Here is a 12,128-nt window from a genome sequence, read left to right as displayed (position 1 = left end):
AAGAGTCAAAAGGAGCCAAAAACGAGACAAAAAGGGACAAAACGGACCAAATCGAGAAGATGACACGGCCTAAGCCTTGCCACACGGGCAGCTCACATGCCCGTGTCTTTCAAGGGTGTCGACCAAGGCTTTCACGATTCACACGGCCTGACCATTGACCCACACGGCCGTGTGCAATTTAACGGATCAAACATGGCCTGGCAATCACGTCACACGGCCGTGTCACACGGGTGTGTCCCTGCTGAGCCCAAGTTAAGTCCAATTCGGAAAAGGCCACTTTGGAGGGTTTCTAGGCATTCCAAAGCCTATAAATACGCACTAGAGGAGGAGAAAAGGGGAGACAGAGAAGAGAGGTAAGAATTACCCCAAGGAAGCCGATTGATCCATCTCAGAAGCCAAATTCATCATCAGGACTGAAGATCTCTCCTCAATTTCCCTGCAGGAGTTTTGGGTTTTCTTTATGCTTTGTATTCTTTATTCTTCTGAGATGTTTTCTTATTTAGTTATGAACTAAACCCCTAAATACATAAGGGGAGTGAAACCTAAGACGGATCTTATTATTATTTTTTGAATCGTATGATAAATATTTAACTTGTTCTTAATTATGTGTTCTTAATTCTTGTTTTGATATCCTAGGATACTGATTCAAGACACGCTCTTATTCAAAGGAGGAATAGACCGTGTCTAAGAGTACATTTGTCATAATTAAGCGGAGTTGATTGCGTGCCTAGAAATAGGGTGACAAGATTTTGCCGGATTAGGGTGAAACCTAATAAGGGGATCTTTAGATCGAGTTAATGCGACCCTAAAGTGTTAATTAGAGAAAAGTCTCGGTTATTCAATCTAGGGATTAGACGTTATTAGTCTTGAATAGGGATAATAACATAACTTAGGGATCTCTACCGAACAAGTTGAATGAATAAATTGTCCGATTCGGAGCCAGAATAATAAGTAAAGTCTAGGTGGATTTTTCCTTAGGTATTGTCTCAAGTCAATCGATTTTCCCAAAAGCAATTCCCCAATTCTTTTCTCTTCATGTTCTTAGTTTAAATATTTAGTTAATTAAAACAAACCCTTTTATTCTTAGGCTAGATAATAAAAAGATAGTTATTACTAATACTTTTGGTTCCCTTGGGTACGATATCCCGGTCTTGCCATTACTATACTATTGTTCGATAGGTGCGCTTGCCTTTTCATCGTGATAATAGTTAGTCTAAGTCTGATCTTCATTATAAATATTTATTACTTGTTATGAATCACGCGATCATAGCAAAAAGTCAATATTAGAGGAGACTATCTAAAAATACAGTATTTGATTGACAAATTACAATCTCAACGCTAAACATCTTGGCTTAAGACTAAGTTACATTTTCCTAAGCCTTGGATTATTATGTAGACTCAAGAAACTGGTCAAAAAATCAATGTTCTTTTTTGCTTTTATTCAGGGTTTGCTAGAATTGTTGGGTAATCGCACTAATATTAGATTAAAGAGAATGGGAGAGCTTAATCCAAAGGCCATTACTCTATACTCATCATGGCAGGAAAATCTGTAGAATCCAGATTGGCATCCAATTTTCAAGAGAAACTAACAAATCTAAAGTTGGAATGGGGTGAAGAGATTTATAATGCAGTGGTAACAGCTTTGAAAGAACTTTTTTGTAGTAACATATTGCAGTATGCTTGTAGTTGAAGTTTTTTATAGTGAACATCATGTTGTTTATTCAGAAGAAATTTCAAAGATTTTAGTTTTAGAAGAAAGTATGTACTGTAGTCTTCAGATTGGGTTTTCAAAGATGATTATGTTAACATTTTGATCAAACATTATGAACAGTTCTCTTGTTAATGTTTTTGTAACAATTTAAAATGTGTCCACTGTTAGGTCATTTAAATTTTGTATAATCATTTAAGGTAAGAATGTAAATGAGATGATTAAAAAAGAATTGAATTTTATATGGTTTTTAACGGCGTTTGTAGGGAAAGCGTCACTAAAGATCATATTTTTAGCGGCATTTGTAAGGAAAGCACTATTATAACAAAAGGGGCATGCTAGTTCTGGTAAATCAGAATGCCAAGAAAAACTCTATAAGCATCGAATAATGTATCATAAACCAAAATTGTAGAAAATCATTCATGTCAAAGCTACTAGAACAATTGGATACCACATTGAAGAAAATTCAAAAAAATCTTTAAAAAGTTAATATATTTTCATGGGCTACAGCCAACAATGTCTACAAACACTCAATTGAGTAATGACAAACTTATTACTTATTTTCGAGCTCTATTTTTATTAAAAAGTAGGTGTTGCTCAGACGATAAAGACTTTTCCACCTTTCTCTTGCGTGCATTTTGGGGTTGAAGTCTTGTTGACACATCAAGGATGAGCTTGTAACAATAGTTTACTTTTTCCTGTTTCCCACCCAAACCAACAGTTATTTAGTGCAATGGAAAGATGCATAAGTAATGACAAACCTTTTACTTCTTTTCGGGCTCTATTTTTGTGATCTACTTTTCTTAAAAGGTAGGTGTTGTTCAGGTGGTAAAGACTTTTCCACATTTCTCTTACATGCATTTTGGGGTTGAAGTCTTATTGACACATCAAGGATGAGCTTGTAACAGTAGTTTACTTTTTCCTGTTTCCCACCCAAACCCAGTAGCTATTTAGTGCAATGGAAAGATGCATAAACAATGATGGAGAAGACACTGTATCAACTACCTTACTAATTTTAAAAACACTCAGTAGCTAGTTTTGGTAGTCAATGAGGTTGAAATCAACTTGGTTTAAGGCGTGCATCATGATGGAAGTAGCCAATACAGAGGGAAGATAATGGGTGGATCTTGAATCTGAAAAAGAAAAACACCTGAAGCATAAAAATGGAGCAAATGGTGAGGAGAAAAACAGACGCAGAAATGGAAATAGGGACTTACCAAAGATTACACAGGGGAGGAGACATTTACATCACTTAAGAAACTCGCAATGGTGGTGGGTTTTCGACCCAAGTCTTCTGATGATGAGATCTAGAAATGAAAGGGGTGTAACTAGATGCATCTTCCATTTGAGTGTCGAGAGCACCAAAAGCTCCATTCTACGTATATTTTTGGCCTCGAAAACATACTTTATGTCCACATAAAACAGAGAAACATGTTAGTGTGATGGTTTTGAGGGTGGAGGTTGTTGTTTTGAACGTACTTGTAGGAGAGGCACATGTTGTGTTTCTTCAACTTTTGCAGCTAAAGTGAGGCAAGTGATAGCCAAGAGTTGGACCATCCATGGCTTATCTATTTGAAGCTTAAAGGTGCTTAATAACCTATCCAAATAGTTAATGGAAAAAACTACCGTGAGAGTGGTAAGTGCATAAGAAGTTTGAAGAGGAAGCACCGAAAGATGAGACAAAAATTTAAGTAGACAAAACCATTAGCCCCTCTGTTATATGAGGTTTCTTTATGTCTTAGCTAATACCGGTGTACTTTTAGGGTCCATTTAGCTATCTGCCATTTCTTTTTCAATTTTAGGCTTTTTTTTTTTCTTGGGTTTCTATAGATTTTTTAAGTTGGTGCTAATCCGATAGTGGAATAATGTATCATTGTTGAGAATAATGAATTGCAAAAAAAAAAAAATAGATTTTAAGATTTGGAGTTTAATTTGAATTTTCTCTTCTAGTTTCCAATATAATAAAAATATTTCTCTGCTAGTCTACAATATAATAGAAAGAACCCTAGTTTTGTTGGATGATTTGTTTGAAGACAGCCTTAGACCTAAAGGTAAATTTAAAGTAATTAACTGAGAACATTGACACTTTCCCTGCAGTTTTGCTAGAACATTGAGAACCAAGAAAGTAGTCAAAATACATCTGAACTAGAACGTATAACTGAGGTACCCATATCTGGCATCTTTTATTTGCTTATGTAGTTAACATGGCAAGAATAAGTATTTTGAGTTAGTGAATATTATGGATATGTGCCTTGAATTTCCAACATCATTTACAACTTGGCATTAGTTGGTTTTGACAATTTGCCTAATTTTTTAACACTTGAGATAGATCAAATTTCCACAAAGGAAGTAACAGATATATGTTGTTTGATTAACTTATTGTCAGGACTTTGTTATTCATGTTACTATTTATATGGTTGTGTATTTAAAGGAAATTGATCCAAACCATTTTTTTTTGAGGAATTTAACAAGAAATCAAACTCCTTATACACTATATTATGCAAAGATGAGCAGGCTTCTTTGAGTCGTGAGCTCCATTTCTTAGACATTTCCTTTTGCGAATGAATTTTAATTTATTCTTTAAGGTAGAGATAAGTGCAATCTTACCTATACTAAAGAACTTAGATCCTGTACCATTCTTACAAGCTGTTTTGTTTCTATGAATAGGCAACTGCAAGGGTGTGCTGAATGTTTTCATGGCATTTTCTTCTTTCAGGTGTCTAACATGAAAGTAGAATACTTTCCTCCAAATGTGGAAATTATATTAAAAAATGAAATACCTATATATTTCTACATTCTAGTCTCAAGAGCAGTAGTATATTATCATTATTTTTTGAATGTTTATGCCTACTATTTAACCTAAGATGCAAAACCTAAACTTTCTGAAACTACAGGCCTTACTCATATACAAGAACGGAACGGAATAGGTATGACTTTCGCTAAGTGTATAAATTCAGAAGGATTGCATTTATAGACTTGGAGCATAATATTCTCTATATTACTCATACTCGGGTGTAAATATTAAATACAAGAATGTAACTAATATGAGTATGTTCAATTCTTTTTGAAGTTTTTCCATGCATTTGGAAGGTCATTAGAGGGTTAATGTGTAACACCCCTTACCCGTATCCGACGCTAGGATAGGGTTTGTGGTGCTACCTGACTTAAAACTCAACCAACTGTATAAAACTGGGCCGTGAAATTTCAAACAATTTAAAAACTTCTCTTTTCACAAGCAACTATCTCGTATATGGGCTTACGAGGCCCAATCATATATCTAGGGTTGTTTGCAACCCAACCGAGACCTCATGAAAACTTAGAAAATTTTTGTGCATCAAGACTCCACATGTCTATGTGGGTATAGAATACACGACCATGTTCCAGGGACATGCCCGTGTCCTGAACCCGTGTTTGAAATCATAAGCATTCTGCCAAAACCACACGACCCACGAACACACTAGTGCCCTATAACCGTGTCCTTTACACGGCCGATACACACAGCCGTGTCTCTTGCCCGTGTACTACAAGCATGCATGTTGACTTTATGACACGGCCTGGGCACACGCCCGTGTGGCCTACTCGTGTGCTAAATTGACTTTAAAAATTTAAGTGCAGGGGACACACGGCCATAACACACGCCCATAGGTGTGAACAGTGTGTCACACACGGCCTAGACACACGCCCATGGGTGTGAACAGTGTGTCACACATGGCCTAGACACACGCCCGTGTGTCTTACCCGTGTGGACAAACTAGGCTATTTCCTAAGCCTTTTTGTCACCCATTTTGCACAACCTACACGAGATCATTTCAATATATAAATCTCATCACAATGGGCACTAATTCATCCATAGAAAGAACATTATATGCATTCATCAAAATGAATAATAGCGATTATTCCAGGCTTGATTACAAAATGAAGGGCTTTTGATTTAAGCCAAAATACATGAATCATTCTCTTAATACAACATACTAGTCAAGCCCTATACATGCCACCATCAAAAATATAAATCCAACTATACCAGGTATTGCGGCCGATAGTGTGATCGATATCTCTGACTTTAAGGGATCTTTAAGTTAGCTTGATAACACTGAAAGAAGAGGGAAATGAAAGAGGGTAAGCATAAAGCTTAGCAAGTTGCATATAAATAAATAACAACAACAATCTCACCATTAGTCATCATACTTATAGCTCAAAGGTAAACATAATTTAACTTACTCATTATCATCTACTCAAGTCACATTCTCTAAATTAAGCTCGTTACTCATGCTTACCATACGGGTACCTGTACCACTCACAACATGATTATTCTTTCTTTATCAAAATTGATCTATAACTCTCATCATTGAAACGTTTGGAATACTACTGGATATTCTATGAACTTTCAACATGGGATATACTACCAATGCCATGTCCCAGACATGGTCTTACACTGGCTCTAATATACGCGTGCTGATGCATGTCCCAGACATGTCTTACACTAGCACAACTCTTAGCTGATGTGTGTCCTAGACACGTCTTACACTGGCTGTCTCTATCAAGGCCGATGCATGTCCCAGACATGTCTTACACTGGCACTCATCTCTACGCCGATGCCATGTCGCAGACATGGTCTTACACTGGCTATCAAAGTATAGCTGATGCATGTCCCAAACATGTCTTACGCTAGCCCTCGTTTGGATGCCGATGCCATGTCCCAGACATGGTCTTACACTGGCTCTCATAATGTAGCCGAAGCATGTCCCAGACATGTCTTACACTGGCGCACAAATCACCCAATGCCTTGGCACGAATATCCAGTTTGTATCCTAATGTTTCAACGGGATATTTCTATTATATCAAATATTACTAGACATTCTCAACTCATAACTTGACAACTCATACAATATCAATTCAATGGCGATATGAATACAAGCATTAACAGTGTAGTTGTATCATTTACATACAACTTACCTCGGTTTACAAAAAGTACTTGGCTATTCAGTTTAGTCGGTTTGCTTGGCCTTCCCCCGATCTAGGTTCAGATTTGGTAAATCTTGATCTATAATGACAATATGCACTCATTTAGTCACTAATTAGGATTTTACATCTTTGGTAAAATGACCATTTTGCCCCTAGATTTTGGCAAAATGACCATTTTACCCCTATGCCCGAAAATCGATTTTCATCGAATTTATTTGTATCTTAGGCCTAACTGAACTATTTTTACTATTATAGCAACTTCAAATTATCACTATTTCACATACTTATTAACTATTTTACAACTTATGCAAAATAATTACTTTAGGTGTTTTCATGCTAACACCTTTTACAAAATTTGTTTATAACACAACTAGGACTCATATTCCTCCATAAAAACTCAATAAACATCACAAATCCTTTCATGGCAACACTCTAAAATCTTGACCATTTTGCAAGATATCACCCTTATTTGAAAACTCATGCTTCAAGGATCTCAAAAATGCAAAAATCATCAACAAAGGATGTGAGAAGAGAGATGGAGAAGAAAGAAATGATAGCTAGGCTTTTAGGCATTATTTTATCACCAAATCATGACATCATCCACCTAATACTTTGACTATTTGCTTAAAACCCATCACATGGCTGGCCAACACTAATAAAAGGGTGTAATTGCCCTTTAAAAGCCCTCAATTAAAGTTCTTTAGCTATTTAACTCATTTGGGTACTAAAATGCAACTTTTACCTTTTATGCGATTTAGTCTTTTTTCGAAATTGGGCTAGAAAACATTAAAGTTAGCTCACCAAATTTTTCATGCACTAATAAAATCATACTATAACATCAATAAAATAATAAAATAATTTTTTTAACTTCAGATTTGTGGTCCCGAGACCATTGTTCCGACTAGGCCCTAAATCGGGCTGTTACATAATGGCTATATTCTTGTATCTTGTTTAAGATGTAGAACATGAATACTTCCAAAAAAAAGGAGAGTCAAAGAAACAAATAATATTCCTATTGGCTTAGAAAAAATGTGAAGGGAACTACAATTACAGATTTTCCTTTTCCTTTTGGTCTTTCTAATGTTTCTAGAGACAGGAGTGGGGTAGGCTCTATCAAAGTACGATTTTCAACATGTAACAGAGATATTGTTGAAAGATGAACAAAGTGAAGGATGCTTTGTTTTAATATCAACCTGAAACTAAAAACAAAGCAAGTCAATTATTGACATCTTTTACTAATAGCCTAAAAAATGCACATGATGAATTAAACTAGGAGCTGCATATATGGCAGGAGAAATTGGGGTAATTTTCAATATTCCCCAACCTTTTCCAGTGAGAATGAAGACGCTCTCCCAGATTGTTCGGATAAGTCATCACCATTTCAAACAAATAATTCAAGCACAGAATGAAAATGGAAATATTATTATTAGTAACTTCATCTATCTCTATATATAGGCAATTTATAATCATGTTTACAGTATCAGGGGGAAAAAATTACAAAAGCAAAAGGGATTCAAGATGTGACCTATAAGTGAAAGCAAATTTTTAGAGGAAATCATCCAGATAGGACCTAAAGCTGTTAAAGAAAATGTTTTAGCTAAAAGATATTTAAATTTGAGTAAATGGTTCCATGATTTGTTTGGGGGTAAAAGTAAGCAATGAAACCTCAGTTCTTTACTCTGACTCCTCTATTCACAGTACTTGCAAGGTTTAAAAGAAGATGTCCTAGAGGAGATTCCTTTCCTAACAGAATTGCTAGTTGACCAGAATCAAAAGTTATATTTTCATCCTAAAGTTGAACCTATTAGAGAAATGTAAGAATATGAGATTTTAATTTTTTCCTTTGCAGCCTACAAAACAAAATGAAGAGCAACAAAACAGAGAAACATTGGATTCCCAAAATGCAAGTCCAGAAGGTAAATAAAGAGCACCATCATTAAGTATGTATAATAGAAGTAAGAAATTTCAAGCATATACCATTTAGAATGCTTTAAGTGCTTATAGCTTAGGGTTTACACAACGATAAATTATAAATTAATTGAAGAATGATATAGCTCTTGTTAATGTTTTTGAACTCAAACAATTTAAAACGTGTCCATTGTTAGGTCATTTAAATTTTATATGATCATTTAAGGTAAGAATGTAAATGAGATGATTAAAAAAGAATTGAATTTGATATGGTTTTTAGCGGCGTTTGTAGGGAAAGCGTCGCTAAAGATTATGTTCTTTAGTGGCGTTTGTGAGAAAAGCGCCGCTAAAGGTCTTGTTCTTTAGCAGAGTTTGTAGTGAAAGCGTCGCTAAAGGTCATGTTCTATAAAAATGCTGCAAATTTAGTGACGTTATCTATAGCGGCATTTTTTGAGACGTTTATCAAAACGCCGCAAATTATTTTAGGTAAAAGCCTCTATAGGCCTAAAAAATGTCGCTAAAAACCTATTTTATGTAGCGATAGTACATCACTTATAAAAAAAATGATATAAGCTTGAAAAGACTTCATTATTGATTTAAAAGGAGCAGCAAATTGAGAGTACAACATTATCAAATGCTAGAATAATAAAAATGTACCCCCTTTCGATTAGAAGGGCAAGGGTCAGTTCCTTCTTGGTAATGACATGTCCTCTGTTTAAGCCCACAGACAGACTAGTTTTAGGTTGACTTGGAGCCATCACCTAAGAGAATCATCACACATCACTGTAGATCAGAAATGAAATCAGTCTACGAAAGGCAAGTTAATTTTGTAAAACTCTTATTCATACCAAAGAAGAATGGAATGTAATTCATATTAGAGATCCCAAACAAAGAGCTAGGGGAAAGTAAAGAACAACGCATGGGGATATATGCATTATAAATTTACCAAACAAAAGGACAAGATTTGCTTATCTTTATATAATTTATATCAAAAGGGGCATGCTGGTTCTGGTAAATCAGAATGCCAAGAAAAACTCTGAATACATCGAACAATGTATCATAAACCAAAATTGTAGAAAATCATTCATGACAAAGCTACTAGAACAATTGGATACCATATTGAAGAAAATTCAAAAAATTCTTTAAAATATATTTTCATGGGCTATAGCCAACAATGTCTACAAACACTCAATTGAGTAATAACAAACTTATTACTTGTTTTCGGGCTCTATTTTTATTAAAAGGTAGGTATGGATCAGGCGGTAAAGACTCCTCCACCTTTCTTTTGCATGCATTTTGGGGTTGAAGTCATGTTGACACATCAAGGATGAGCTTGTAACAGTAGTTTGCTTTTTCCAATTTCCCACCCAAACCCAGCAGCTATTTAGTGCAATGGAAAGATGCATAAGTGATAACAAACTTATTACTTATTTTTGGGCTCTATTTTTGTACTCTACTTTTCTTAAAAGGTAGGTGTTGCTCAGGTAAAAACTCCTCCACCTTTCTCTTGCATGCATTTTGGGGTTGAAGTCTTATTGACACATCAAGGATGAGCTTATAACAGTAGTTTACTTTTTCCTATTTCCTACCCAAACCCAACAGCTATTTAGTGTAATGGAATGATGCATAAACAATGATGAACAAGGCACCGTATCAACTACCTTACTAATTTTAAAAACACTCAACAGCTAGTTTTAGTAGTCAATAAAGTTGAAATCAACTTGGTCTAAGGCGTGCATCATGATTGTAGTAGCCAATACAGAGGGAAGATAATGGGTGGATCTTGAAAATGAAGCATAAAAATGGAGCAAATGGTGAGGACAAAAACAGGCACAGAAATGAAAGTGGGAACTTACCAGAGATTACACAGAGGAGGAGACGTTCACATCACTTAAAAACTCACAATGGAGGTGGGTTTTCGACCCAAGTCTTCTGATAATGCGATCTAGAAATGAAAGGGGTGTAACTAGATGCATCTTCCATTTTAGTGTGGAGAGCACCAAAAGCTCCATTCTACATATAGTTTTGGCCTCGAAAACATATTTTGTGTCCACCTAAAACAGAGAAACATGTTAAAGGGTGTGATGTGTTGAAGGTGGAGGTTGTTGTTTTAAACATACTTGTAGGAGAGGCACATGTTGTATTTCTTCAACTTTTGTTGCTGAAGAAGGGCAAATGATAGCCAGGAGTTGGACCATCCATGGCTTACCTCTTTGAAGCTGAAAGATGCTTAATAACCTGTCCAAATAGTTAATGGAAAGAACAGCCGTGAGAGTGGTGAATCTATTTATAGCACTGACTTCTAGTATCCATTCCATAGCCTTTTGCCTATCCGTTGCTAGGGACTCATGGGTTCCCACATAGAAACAAGGCGGCTGCTGTTCTGCTTCTTTGGCAAAAAATAAAAGAAACTCCTCATCTTCCTGCTGGTGTTCGTTTTGATGTATTTCCATAGCTTAGTCATATTCTTAAGAAGGAAGAAGGAAGTGATCGAAGAGACTGTAGAGAGGGTAATAACATATTGAGTTTTTAAATAAAAAATTAAAATATTTTCAAATAATATTATTATTTTAATTGTGAAATGACAATTTCAAATCAAACAAATACTATTACATTTTTTAATAAAAAATATTTTTTTATATTTAATGCTCAAAAAATAAAAATTCTTTTTAAATACAATATAAAATAATTTTATGGCCTACAACAAACAAAGGAAGTAGTTAGTGACAGGAATAATCTGTAGGAATTCAAAAAGAGAAAAATTGGGTGCTAAAATGTTAGTTAGTGAGAGAGTTCTTACATCATTTACGACGTAGGCAATAGCTTGTCTACAAGCAGTTCAGGTGGGGTTAGAAATTGGACTCTGACATGTTATCATTGAAGGAGATGCACCCAATGTTATACGATGAGTAAAGGCACTAAAGAAGGATCGGTCAGTACTATGTTCGTACATACATGATATTCAAATATTAAACAGAGATTTTGAGGAATATCGTTTTTAAAAAATATCTAGATCCAGCAATGGAGTTGCTTATGAACTTGTAAAAGGAGTAGTTGAGTGTCTTAGGAGTACAGACCTGGGATATCAACTGCCGAGAAAGGCCATGATAGCACTGGAGGAAGACGTAAGGAGTTTACTAATGTTGCAATGAGACGAGAAGCTAAACAAAAATGGGGAATAATGTTAGAAATGAAGCACCATTAAGTACTTAAAGTAAATATTTTGATGATAAAGGAGGAAACAGTAGGAGTAATGAGGGGAACAGGGCATATGAAAAGAAAATTAAGGAGCCTAGAAAAGAGTTTCTAGAGATGGTGCAGGTAATCAATAAGAAAGCCCTGGAAATGATAAAAGACTTTTTGAAAATGACGGAGGCTGGTTGGATACCTATGCTAGGAATTGGAGGTTTTCAAAATAGGCTTGGTGGACTTTAGTCTTTTAAGTTTTTTGGGGCGTGATATAGGCTTTTGTTTTTTTTAGGATTTGGGATCCCAAATAAGTGTTTTGTTTTTTTATTTGATTTTTGTAATTAACATCGGGCCAAGGTCT

The 12,128-nt window shown here is 35.4% G+C and overlaps 1 pseudogene; it reads right to left on the bottom strand.

The window, feature by feature from the left end:
- Positions 1–2,265: 2,265 nt before the first annotated feature.
- On the bottom strand, positions 2,266–11,031 carry LOC128284187 (cyclin-D3-1-like; annotated as a pseudogene).
- Positions 11,032–12,128: the final 1,097 nt, after the last annotated feature.

The sequence above is a fragment of the Gossypium arboreum genome, chromosome 2, assembly GCF_025698485.1.
Source record: "Gossypium arboreum isolate Shixiya-1 chromosome 2, ASM2569848v2, whole genome shotgun sequence".
Lineage (NCBI taxonomy): Eukaryota > Viridiplantae > Streptophyta > Magnoliopsida > Malvales > Malvaceae > Gossypium > Gossypium arboreum.
The sequence above is the reverse complement of the archived record's forward strand: the minus strand, read 5'-3'. Positions and strand labels throughout refer to the sequence as shown.